General features: G+C 40.7%; 1 pseudogene; it reads right to left on the reverse strand.

The window, feature by feature from the left end:
* Window positions 1-5,317: 5,317 nt before the first annotated feature.
* LOC120593635 (uncharacterized) lies at window positions 5,318-5,436 on the reverse strand (annotated as a pseudogene).
* Between the last annotated feature and the right edge of the window lie 7,432 nt (window positions 5,437-12,868).

A 12,868-nucleotide genomic window follows, 5' to 3' on the forward strand; every position in this document is an offset into this window, starting at 1 on the left:
TTTCTTTTTTCTTTTTTCATAATATGTTTGTATAGTTCTTTCATAAACAAGAGAGGAATTTTTATGATGCTATTTCAACTCACCAAAATAACATTTGTAGAAACTCATTATAAAGTGTCTGATTCCATTTCCCTGCCTTAGAAAGTACCATCTGGGGAATACATTTGAATCTATGTTTTGTTGCCTAAGACTTTGGAAGAATCGTGGGGCCTCCATTTCTAACTGTTCCCCCTGCATCTGAAGTGGCAGACTGAGGCAGTGGATTTAAATAGGGGACTACATTGGGCATCATGACTGGCTGGTAGCTTTGGACAGAGACAAGTGGGGACAATGCCAGGACTAGAAGCTCTAGGAGCCCAAAGAAACTGTCTTGAGGGAGCCAGGAGTCCAATTTTTAGTATTTAAACCAAAAACTTAGTATCTACAGTGGCTGAGAGAGCTTAAATTCAGGAGGCAGACAAATGGGTGATTAGGCCAGCCTCTGCAACTTACTGGTTTTGTAATCTTAATCCTCTATTTTCTCATCTGTAAAGGGGAATAATGATGGTATCTTCCTCAAAAAATTGTGAGGATTATATGAGGTAATTACCTCAGTGCTGGCAGCTTCAATAAATGCCAGCATTTTCTATCATTATAACTAATGTTATACAGAGTTCTGATAGGCATTGATATCAGAGAATATCTGATTAGGAGTTGGCACTGAGCAGCAGAAGTAAGTTTTATAAGTAATTCAAAGTTAATTTGGTGCCAGCCACAGTGTTTAAGGCAGTTGGCCAATTATCACAGTAGGACCTCAGACTGTGGCTGGAAGACTGTGGAGCTCAATCCCCCTTCTCCGTGGTTTGGTGCTCTGAAGTCAGATATGGTAGCTTGTCTTAGTTTAGTGGTTTTTCTAAATGTGGTCCCCAGACCAGTGGCATCAGTATCAATTAGCTGGCAATTTGTTAAAAATGCAAATCTCAGGCTCCATTCCACACCTACTGAATCAGAAATTCAGAAACTGAGACCTGGAAATTTGTGCTTTAACAAGCACTCTGGGGGATTCTGATATACTCTAAAGTTTGAGAGCCATTCTGCCTTCTATTGGGCTAGTGTTTGGGGAATTGAGTGGTCAAGACGAGAGGGCAGTAGACCTAGAGGGCCTTTGTCAACATCTAAGAAACACGAAGTAGACTGTGACTTAGGGCCAGGATTAGACTGAGTTCTGCTTGTTCATAGTCAATGAGCGTTCTAATAGGCTTACAAATGACCTGTATATTCCTCTAAATACAGATCTTCTCCATATCATCTACATGGATGTGGATATGCCTATGCTTAGTTTTCTTTTTAGTGAATGATAATTTTGATTATAACATGATAAATATAGAAACACATTTGACACCCATAGTTATGGTAAAAATCTGGGGCTCACCATGAAACCAGAGTATTATCTGCCATCTGGTGGCAGCATACCCCACTGACAGGTTCCAACAGCAATAATTATAAGTCAAAGATTTCAGAGAGAGAAGAATGGAGGGGGCACCTTAGATCTGGAGAAACTAGGAGAAGGTTTCCCATAATGTCAAGGCATTATGATTCCCTCTCAGAGAAGTGGGGTTGGCTGGAGAAGAACATGGGTGTTAGAGTTACACAGAACTGGGTAAGAGCTACCTTTGGAAAAGTACTTAGTATCTCTGAGCCTCAGTTTCCTCATTTTGAAATGGAGATGGTAGTATAATAATGCTTCCATCTCCAGGTTATTGTGGGGGTCAAATGAGGGAATTAACTGAAAACAGCTGGACATGTTTTTAAAAACAGTTATGAGTTGCCAGATGCGAGTTGTTTATTATTTATGTTTAAAACTTGGTCTTTAATTGTGGAATGTAATGTTCTCTGTTGGAGGAATTCTGGATATTAGCAAGCAGGTGGAGAAGGTATTTGGTGTTTGGGTTTGTCTTAAAATTTTTTTAAAAAGGACTTCAGGAGGGAGATTCTGCCCTGAGATTACCCCAACTATGATTTAGGGAAAAAAGAAGAATGACTAAGTCTGCCCCAGAAGTGAAAGGGCAAGAAGACCAAGAATCCTGGACATGAGATATTCTACTTCGTATTGCCCTCGTGTTGTCTTGACTTGGGAGAAGCGGGGCTGGAAAGAGAGAGGACTGGATGGAAGTTTGCAGAGACAAAGGTGGGAATGAGGAAAAGGGGGAGAGACAGGTAGAAGAGGGAAGGCAAGGCAGGACAGGAGGAGAATTAGTAACAGAGAGAATCAGAGAGAGAAGAAAGTATGTGGAGGAAACCAGGTTCAAAGAAGGATCAAACAGAGGGAAAAAGGGAGCACACATGTTGGTTCAGTTCCCCTAGTCCGTTCTAGGCCTTTCCAACTGGCAGCACTTTCTATGAGTCGGCTTTTGCGACTGAAACACTTTTTTCTTCAGGGATCTTGTACTTTTGTACATGTGAAGTGTTTAGCTCCAATGTGCTCAGTGAAAGAGAAGTCATATGTCACTGGAAAAAGAGACCAGATGTCTTTGAAATCATCTATATTGTCCTTAATTTTTTAAAAAAGTTACTCTTTTCCATTGCTGCCAGATCTGAAAGTCCAATTCGTCAGGATAATATATCTGGTGTGTATAAGATTTCCAAACTTTAAGTGTTTGTCACTTAGCAACCCAGAGGTGTGAAGGGCCCACTTGGGCTTGGCCATTGAACCTTTCAGAGACCCAAGCTTCACTCAGGAGTGAGAGATGGGTTGAGAAGGAATGTGGGCTCACTGGAGCCTTGGGCTTACTCTCTCTGCCCCTCCAGATTTCTGCCCAGGTATTCGAGGCTAATAAAATGTAAATAGAGGAAGAAAAAGACACAGAGAGCGAAGCAGAGAAAGGAAACAGCCCAAGGAGAAAAGTTTCAGGGACTGAAGGAGTTGAAAAGAAAAACACTAATTGTGCCTGTGACTAGATCCTGGCCTTCAGCACACATCCAAATAACTACTTCTCAAGTGGTTTGGAACAAGGATACTTTTGTTCTTTCAAAAAGGCTATTTTTAATATAATTTTTACCATGTACATTATCATTACTGCTATTTTCTCTGCTATTGTTTAAGAAGAATGCTTTTAGTCCCTACATGGTGGGTTAAACATGCCTCTCCTTAGTGACCCAAAACCCTGTCAGAAGTTTGAAGCCTCACGTTTCAAAGGAGATTTGTTCATTTACTCATTTATGTTCTGTTGAGGACTAGAAAACAAGGCATAGTTTCTCCAATATCCACTCCCCCTTCTCTTGGCAATTACTCTGATTTTTTTGCCCAGTTTCTGTCTTCCTGCCTCTACAGAGTTCTTGCATTGGCAAAAAGGTGATTCTACAACTAGGGCCTGTGGTCCGCTTCTAAGCCAGTATGCACAATCCCACCTTCCAGCCATAGTTATTGGTTCAAGGACGGGCCTGTGACCCCACTCTGGCTATCGACCTACAAGAATTGGAATTTGCTGTGGTTTCCTAGGACAGCTCTTTGCACACATCCGGAGAAATTTCTGGATATGGCCCCCTTTTGTTCTCTCTGGATACCTGCAGCCATTTGGGGGACCATAGAGGCAGACGGTCTTAGAGCGAACCTAATTCTATAAAGGGCAGGGTGAAGAAAGGAGAAACAAATGAACAAATTCTTGATGACATGGTTAGGCCACTGAATCAAACTGTTCCTGAAGCCCAGCTTTTTCTTACATCTCCAGTTATATAAACCAATATTTTTCCTTCATTGTTTAAGTCAGTTTGAACGGGGTTTTCTCTGACTTAAAATCAAACATTTCTTATTGATGCAGTAAGATTTACTGAGCACCTACTCTATGCCTGGCTTTTATGTGTATTATCTTCACCTAATCTCCATGGTCCCCTGTCAGGGAAGGCATAAAATTCTCATTTTTCAGCTGAAGGAAACTTCAGCTCTCATACTGAAGTGGTTTGTGACAGAACTGGAGTTTTAACCCAGGGCCATCTGCCCCCACCACTCAGGCTCATCCTGAGTCTCAGCTGACAGCAGAGAGCTCTGCTCTGAGCAGAAGTGGGAGGAGAGCTGAGTGTGAAGGTTCATCTGAGCTCTGAGCTGACAGGATTGATAAAGGTCAAGATGAGGACCCTAAATGGAATCAGCAGTGGGTTCAGATGACCTGGCTGTTCAGGCTCCTTATGTGGCAAGCCATCCTCTGACACCATGGGCTCTTTCCCACCCCCGCGCATGGCCAGGCCACGGCTTGCTTTAAATACCAGTGTCCTGGACTCTGAGAGGAACAATTTAATGACAGATATTCATCCTTAAAAACATTTGCAAAGGCTTATGAAAATTTTATTTTAGTTAGCTCATGTTTCCTCATTTAATGTCTTCCATTCAATCTCCCTCTTTTAAAGGTTAAGACAAATTAGCAAACCCTTAGAATGACAAGACCATTGGGATATGACGATACTAGTTAATGTTTACTGAGTATTTACTCTGTGCCAGGCACTCTTCGAAATGCCTTCCATATGTAGCTTGTATGTAATGAGGCAGTGTGTTGTAACCCTCCTGTTGCAAATGTGGACATGGAAGCTCAGAGAGGTTAAATTGCTTGCTCAAGGTCACGCAGATAGATCTTGTGCTCTCAACCAGTATGCTATCTTGTCTTTCCATATGGACAGGTAAAACAGACCCTCCTGCCAAGCAAGGTTCTTAGCAAACAGGGTAAGTAGGTCTAGTAATAGATTGGGTGTGCCTGACTCTAAGTATCGAAATAATGCCATACATATGGAAATTCGGTATGGAAATGCAAAAATCGAGTGTGGCTATGAAGTTATAAGACAGGTTTTTAAAATACACAACACACTTTATCATGCATATTACTACCATATTTTTTAAAATTATCTTCCACTCCCAAACCATCACTTCTGAAAGAAAACCAGAAAAGACTACATAAAAATATTTGAAAAAGAAAATTGATGAGAGAACACTAGCACTGGTAGACAGTAAATATATTACAGAGCAGTAATAATTTAAACAGCATGGTTCTGTGAACAAAAACAGGCAAATAGATCAGTGGAAAATAACAGAAAGCTTTTCGATACTATTATTTAGTATATAACAGAAGTAATATTTCATATGTGGAGGGTTGGGCATAAGTTAATACCTAAAACATTAATTTGGATGCTTTCCTCCTACCATATACCACGTTAAATTTTATTTATTTAATTAATTACTTTATTTATGTACGTATGTATGTATTTATTTGTTTTTTAGGTGAGGCAACCCTTGGTTGACCTCACAGATTGCAAGGACCTTGTCAGCTTACAATCCCTTATTTTTTATTTTTTACATCTACAGCACCTAGTCTTCCTAGGTGGTCTCCCGTCCAAGTACTAACCAGGCCCGACCCTGCTTAGCTTCCAAGATCAGATGGGATTGGGCTTGCTCAGGGTGGCATGGCCATAGCACATTAAATTTTAGATAGATTAAAAAGTGAAGTGAGGCCACAAAATATCTTCAAAAAATTTAGGATCATCAATAGGGAAAACTTTCCTAAATATTGCATCAATAGCAGAAACCATAAAAAATTTATAGATTTCACTATATAAAAATTAAATATTTCTGTATGGTAAATATACCATAAAATATATGAAAGACAAAAGGTTCATGACCTTAATATATAAAGAACTCATAAAATCAGTAAGATAAAATGGTGAACATAGCAATATAGAATAATGTCAAGCTACTTTCATAAATTGTTAATGGAAGTATAAATTTACACGTGATGAAATATAATGTGGAAAAATGCATCAAAGACCTTAAACATTTGACCCAGCAAATCTCCCTCCAGAAATTTATCTTAAGAGAATGATTGGACAAACATGCAAAGGCATTTGTGTAAAAGATGATCATCAATGTTATTCATAATAATTTTAAAACTGAAATTGAGCTAACTCTCTGGAGAATAAGTTAAATAAATGATAACATCCATCCAAAGAACATTTAATAGTGATTAATAAAAATGATATAGATGTATATTTGTTGATATCGAAATGTGTTCTATATCTGTTAGTGGAACAAAGAAGTTACAAATATGTATAAAATATGATTGTATTTGTGTACAGATATAACCCTCTTTCTCTAAGCATAAAAATACCTGGTAAGCTATTCAACTAAAAAGTAAATATTTTATATATATAGTTTGCTGTGTGTTCCAATATTTACTAAAATAATATTTACTAAAATAAATATACATTTCTATGTAATGAACTTAAATACATTAGCAATTTTTTGTATGTATTGAATATTAAATAATAAAACACAAACAAAAACTAAAAATGTGTCTGTAAACAACAAAACCATTTTTTCCCTTTTCCTGGCCCGAGTGACAGAATTGGCCCATTAGGTAGCGAAGAACTACACAGACTTGGGAATCTCACTGACCTGGGCTGAAATCTCAGTTATTCTATACCAGTTGTAAGATTACAGGCACTTCTTTTAACCTCCCAAGACTCAGTATTCTCATCTGCAAAATGAGAATACTGTTTACCTTGCATGATTATTATGTGGAATAAATTAAAACGACAAAGCCCCTAGCGCAGTGACCTGCACATAGAAAAGTCGTAATAAATCACAACAAATATTTTCCTCTACCTTTAAATGCCTCTCTGAATGTCTTCAGCAACTACCCTGGACAGTTCGTTATTTCCTGACAGAATGCTCTCAGCTCTTTGTGCATACCTGCTATTGCTTGCTCTGCTTTTACCCACTAAATGTGAGTCTCTAGAAGCCAAGGACCAAGCGTGTCCTTCTCTGGGTCTTAAGTACTTAGCTCAGTGCTTGGCGCATTGTAGGAGAACATGAAATATTTGTTGAATGGATAAAGGAATTAGTAAATAAGAATCATGATCAATGACGATGTTGAAATAAGTAACTGTTTCCCTAAGAGAACAACTTTAGAGGACTATATTCACTGTATGTGTATAGTATGATGCATTTAAAAAAATTTACCTGAACATTATTTTGGAATCCCATTTCATACAAGAGATAGCATATTATAAGATATAAGATATCTAAGATATCACAGTAGTAACTGTAAATATTTATTGAGCACTTAACTGTGTGACTATACGCACATACACATATAGTGTCTAGCATAGTACTATATATATATATATATATATATATATATATTCACTTATTCTTCTCAAAAGACAAAGGATGAAGAAACTGATGAGTAGAGAGCATAAGTCACATGCCTCTAGTATCTACAAGTGAAGAATCAGGATCTGAATTAGTCTTAGTCTTTCTGGCTGATTCAGTGTGCTATGCTCTTAACCACCCTCTCCAGAATGGCATTTTAAAGAATTTATTAAGAAGAATTATGAAAGCTCTGTAGCAACTGGACCAATGGGCCTCGACAGTATTCTAGAGAAGACTACAGCGGTGGAAGTTGAGGAATCGGAAGGGTCTTATGCTAAGAAGAGATAGGAGGAAAGAATGATGCAAGGGAGGAGGCAGGAGATGATAGGAATAAACAACACTGGGCACTGGACAGAGTGGGAAAAAAATTCTATTGACTACTGTGGGCTGCCATTTTGGGAAGCAGTATTTTTACTATTTGGGCAAAATTGTGAAGCAGGTGGTACTTATGGCACAATCAAGACAGAGATAAAAGGTTTGCAAATGGAATTTTGTTTTGTTTTACAGTTTTAAAAGATCAACCTGTATTGTAATAAGTATGTTGATTTGTTGTGTTGAATGAAATAAAAATCAGCTCTCCAGGAAAATGTTGGCAGTAGGAAGAGGTCTTTTACCTCCCTTCCCCACAAGCCCTAACCTTCTCCCCACCCCACAAGCCTTTCAGTGTTCTATTTCTGCTAATCCTTGCTAAGAAGTAACTGGTGAGCAAGAGGTTAGCTGGTGGGGTCTCAAGGTGTGACCTTTCCCAGGGGCATTTGCATGTTAATAGAGGACACTGGGAACCCAGGAACAGCCTCCAGGTCTCAAATGAAAGAAGTCCGAAGGTGGATGAGAGGGGTGGGCACAGCCCCCAGGGGCCCTGCTGTGTAGGCCATGTTGATTCGGCCAGTGTGGATGGCTGCTGGTCTGGGCTTTCCTCCAGCTGCTTTTACAAAGTGGTTTGGAGAAGAACAAAGCAATCGTGTTTATCCCCAGGCAAGTGCACCAATGCCAGGGCTGTGTGCACAGTGCCCAGCCCAGAGCCTGGACCCAGTAGGCTTTGCATAGTGGTTAGTCTTTGAATAAACGAAGAAAGCTTTTCCTACCTCCCCGCTACACCTTTAGCCCTGTTACCCACAACCCTGTTACCCCCTTAAGCCCCAGAACCCAGGCCCAAGACCTGGGCAACTTCTTTTGACTGATAAGAAGAATGCCAGAAAGAAATTTCTACCCTTCGCACGTTATTATTTTTCTTCCTTGTAACTAGAAAACCTCAAAACTTGTGCTGAGTTGCATGACCTCACTGACCATGTTGGTTAAAGCAATCTCCTTCTTAACTATGGCCAAGCTGTAGAAAAGAAAATTTCTACATGGACGTGTTCTCATGCGTGCACATATTTCAGGGTTCCAGGGACAGAAAGGGGGCAGGGGACAGGGAGGGAGCAAAGAGGATAAGACTATTTTTTTCTGTTTGGCTGAATTCATCAAAAATGTCCAAACCCCATACCAAACATTCATCACTAATTAAATCCTAGCACCATAATTCAGAGAAAACAATTACAGCATTTAGAATTTTTAAAGGAACTATTATTGCTGCCTTGGCCCTTTTAAAAATTATGCTCCCCAAAGGACAAAATGTGATCCATTAATATGTATGTATTATTACTTTTTTTGTAAGGGGAAGATTGCTGATGCCTGTGAATGTGGAAGCATTTATCGGTTGCCGACAGCCTCTTGGTTGACTTGCAGTTTTAAGTGCAGTATTTTCTAGAATCTAAATGGCTATAACATTAATTACCTTTTTGCCTTTAACTGGTGTCCTGCTAGTTTCTGTTCCATGTTCTCTTCTGGTAACTGGTTATCAAACAAAGGGCTTGGTCGGACTCAGGAGAAGTCAAAACCATTCCTGAGAAAGCCCACAAGAATTTATTCAATTGATGACAATTTCTCCCATCTTCCTTGGGTGCCAAGAATGAGTCCTTATTTTTATTTCTTCAGTTGAGGTCATCCATGTGTCAGTCCCTGAGAGAAAGGTATTCTGAATTTCTAAGTCAAATCTGTGATTCTTCTATAGCGAATGTCCCCAGGTAGACTGGGATCTGATTTTTTTTCTTTCATTTTATCGTTTTTATTTTTTGTCTTGATGATTTAACAGAGTCATTGAGAGGCGAGTTAGCTGAGTCTCATATCGAGGGTCAAAGTTGGCTCCTGTTCAGACGCACCGTGTGGTTGACTTGTGTCTGCATGTGTGCAGCCACACATGTATGCATGGATGATACATATATCCATGAAAGCACAGCTCAGAAATTTCCATTCGGCTCCTGATCAGTCTATTGTCACATGCATTTGGCATTCATTATCCATGAGCCCCCGGCGCCTCTGGTCCTGTGCCCTGGCTAACAATGATTTGGTTTTATAGAGATCATATGGCAGGGAAACAGACCTTGAAAGACAGAGCTCTGAGAAGCACATTTGATGAATTTCCTATGATTTGAGTCTGGGTTTATTCTTCCCTGTGGCGGGGCAGACACCCCAGAGCACACACAGCCTGCCTGGGAGCCCAGCGAAGAGTGGAGGCTGTGACAATAAGCACACTGTTTTTTTTCTTCACACGTCTCGGGTTGCATTTCCTATCTGGGAAAAAAAGAAAAGGGAGCCTTGTAAAGGATCCAAAATCTGGGCAGGAAACCACACAGAGTGAAGGTTGCCATTGTCATTAGCAATTAATGTAACCACCACGGCTGGAAGGAGAAACCCCTGCCAAGGCAGCGGGTGATGGGAGGAGGATGGTGGGGGGAGGGGGCTGCTCACCCCCATTCACCAGCCATGGTTGGTTGGAGTGAGCAGGACATCTTCTCGGGCACTCCCGAGAGATACAACAGTACTATTTTTTTTTTTTTTAATTTTAAAACAAGGTGCCTAAATTTGACAAGTTATACAATGTTTCTGCCACCCATTTTCACTTTCTGTGCTCCATGTTTAATTCCTTAGACTCCTTGATAAGTGAATTTTTTTTCTGTCTGCATCTATTGAGATTCATTTCTTTAGCAGTATTTACTGAGTGCCTTCTATGTGCCGAGTACTCGGAGTGCTGGGCAGGAGGCTGATGTTCATATAAAATGTGCTGAGTGTGTGTCTCAGGCATGCTGCTATGTATTTTCCGTTCATTACCTCAGTTAAGCATCACTATAACTCTGTGAGCTAAGTTTTCTTCTTACCCCATTGTACAGATGGCATAGCTGAGACCCAGGTTAATTGACTTGTTCCAGGTCATAAAACCAGTATATGGGTTAGCTGGGATTTGAGCCCAGCTAAATTTGTCTCTTCAAACCTATGCTCCTAAACCTCCTTTTATGCCCGAAAGGAGCTCACAGTCTAGGGAAATTTCCAGTAAGTCAATCAGTGACAAGGCGGTGTGGGCTATGATGGGGGTAAGCTTAGGGTCTCTGGAAGTCCAGAAAAGAGACACCTAATATCTTGGGAGGTGCTCAGGGAAAGCTACCTGGAGGAGGTGAGTTCGACATTCTTTCTGTGTCCCAATGGTATGTGAACTTATGTTGGCCAAAGTAGTCAGTCTGGAAGGGAACATTCATGTGTTAGTATGTCTGCACCACTCACGGTATAGGTGTTGTAGTGTTCTGCAGATCTGTCTAGTCACCAGAAATGTCTGCTTCTTATGTCCTGCTCAGTGAAGTCCCAACTGGGTTGATAAGAGCTGACGCTGCCAAGGTTTATTCTACAGTTTAGATGGATTCAATTGTTCTCCTATTCTTCCTTCCTCCTCCCTGCTCTGTTTCTCTTCCTCTTCATCCCTCCTCTCTCTGTCCCCATCCTCTTTCTCTTTCTTTCTAGTAGTTTAAAAAATGCCACTTTTCATTAATGTGACCAAAATGTCATCAAGTAGTTTAATGCTCTTTAATGTCCTTGTATCGTTTACGTTTTACGAACAGTGTGGAAATGAATCCCATCTGTGGGTTCAAGAACATCAAAAAAGTTGGACAGGCTATTTAGACGCACTACTTCACATTGCATTAGCGTGCACAATGTCAGGGGGCTAAGCCAAGCAGCCAAGCACGGCTTGTCCAGGCCTCAGCCCGCCCCTTCCCCAGCCTGGGAGGGACAGATCACTTACCTCGGGAACTCAATCAGTCCTGGGGTTGGGGTCTGGAAGTCTGCCCAGAGGCCCCAGGAAAAGTGTGAAGCTTAAATAAAAAATGAGAAATGATTCAGGAAAATCTCTCTCTTCCTTTCTGGTGCCAAGATTCCCCAACAATAGCTTTTTCATCACTTGGGCAAGAGGCTGGTTATGATGCTGTCTGACTTCTTCAAAAGTAATTAACTTCTCTCTGTTTCTCTTTCTTTTTCTCCCTCCTTCCTTTTGTCTTTCTTTGCCTCCCTCCCTTCCTCTCTTTCTATTTTTCTTTCTTTCTCTCTTCTATGCCCACCCCAACCCCCAACACACACCCGTTCCCCAAGGAAGAAAGTTCTGGGCCTAATATTAATCTGACAGTTTGTAAGAAGGGAACTATAAACCAAAAATTACTGGAAAGCATCAAGTTCAGGGCCAGCAGAGCTCATAGAAAAGGGGCTTTCTGAGCACCCTGAGAGAGTCTCAAAACCCAAATCAGCAGAGCGATGATTTCAGAATGACCCTTTAGCTGTAGCATCTTGGTAAAGGGTGCTGATGCAGAGTCACCCCATTTGAATTCTGGCTTCTCCACTTTCTAGAAATATGGTCTTGAGCAGGCAAACCCCCTGTGTCTGTTTCCTTGCTTGCAAAGTGAAGTTAGTAATTATATGAACCTAATTAAATGAGCTAATGGATATGAAACAGGTAGACTCGTGTCTGGCCATAGTAAGTACTCAATAAAGGTTAACAGTCAGCTGTCATTAGTAGACTTTGTTGCCCTGACCTTGCCACCTCGCCCCACCCACTCTGCACCCCTTCAGGTTCACGCTCTCAGATGGAGCCAGGTCCCTCTTCTCTCCCGGCCAAGCTCTCAGCCTGAGCACTTTCCTCGCCCAATGCTGCAAGCACAGAGGTGAGGGGCTGAGGCAGGGGACCTTGACTCCGGAATATCCTGGCTTTCTTCTGGCTCTGTGGAAACCTCTTATTCTAATGCATTCCCTGGAAAGAAAGATGTGGATTTTTATTTCAGGGGGAAAAATGCTTGTATTCTTCCCCAGATGTGGGGAACAGCAAGAGTTGATTTTTAACTGTTACTCATTATGGCTGAATTAATAATCCACCACTCTGAAGGCCCTTAATTCTTTATTTTGCATTTGCTTATACGAATATCTTTCAATCCTGCATATAAACATAAGCTAATAACTTCTGAATATTATTTCACAATTTTCAAGACAGGGTCATTCTGTTTTAACTTGAAGTTAAACAAACATTAGACACATTCCCTTAAAGTAATTACCAGAAGGACAATTTGCTTCCAAGTTTTTTATTGGATGTGCTTTATAAGATGTATGCCCATCAACCTGTTGGCTATTTATGCTAAAACAATTGGGAAAAGGCCAAGGGGCATTATATCTGGAGGTCCTTGGGGACTTGTGAGCACAGCTTATAGCAGACACTGTTCCAAGCTTTGTGCTCAGACTGAGGGGAAAGACACTGGATTCTAAAGACTGGCAACCCTGGCTCTAAGATCTGAACCATTGCTTTCTTGCTGTGTGTCCTTGGACAAGTCAGCCAGACTCACTCAGCCT

Source organism: Pteropus medius, unplaced genomic scaffold (assembly GCF_902729225.1).
Source record: "Pteropus medius unplaced genomic scaffold, Ma_sr-lr_union100, whole genome shotgun sequence".
NCBI classification, from domain to species: Eukaryota; Metazoa; Chordata; class Mammalia; order Chiroptera; family Pteropodidae; genus Pteropus; species Pteropus medius.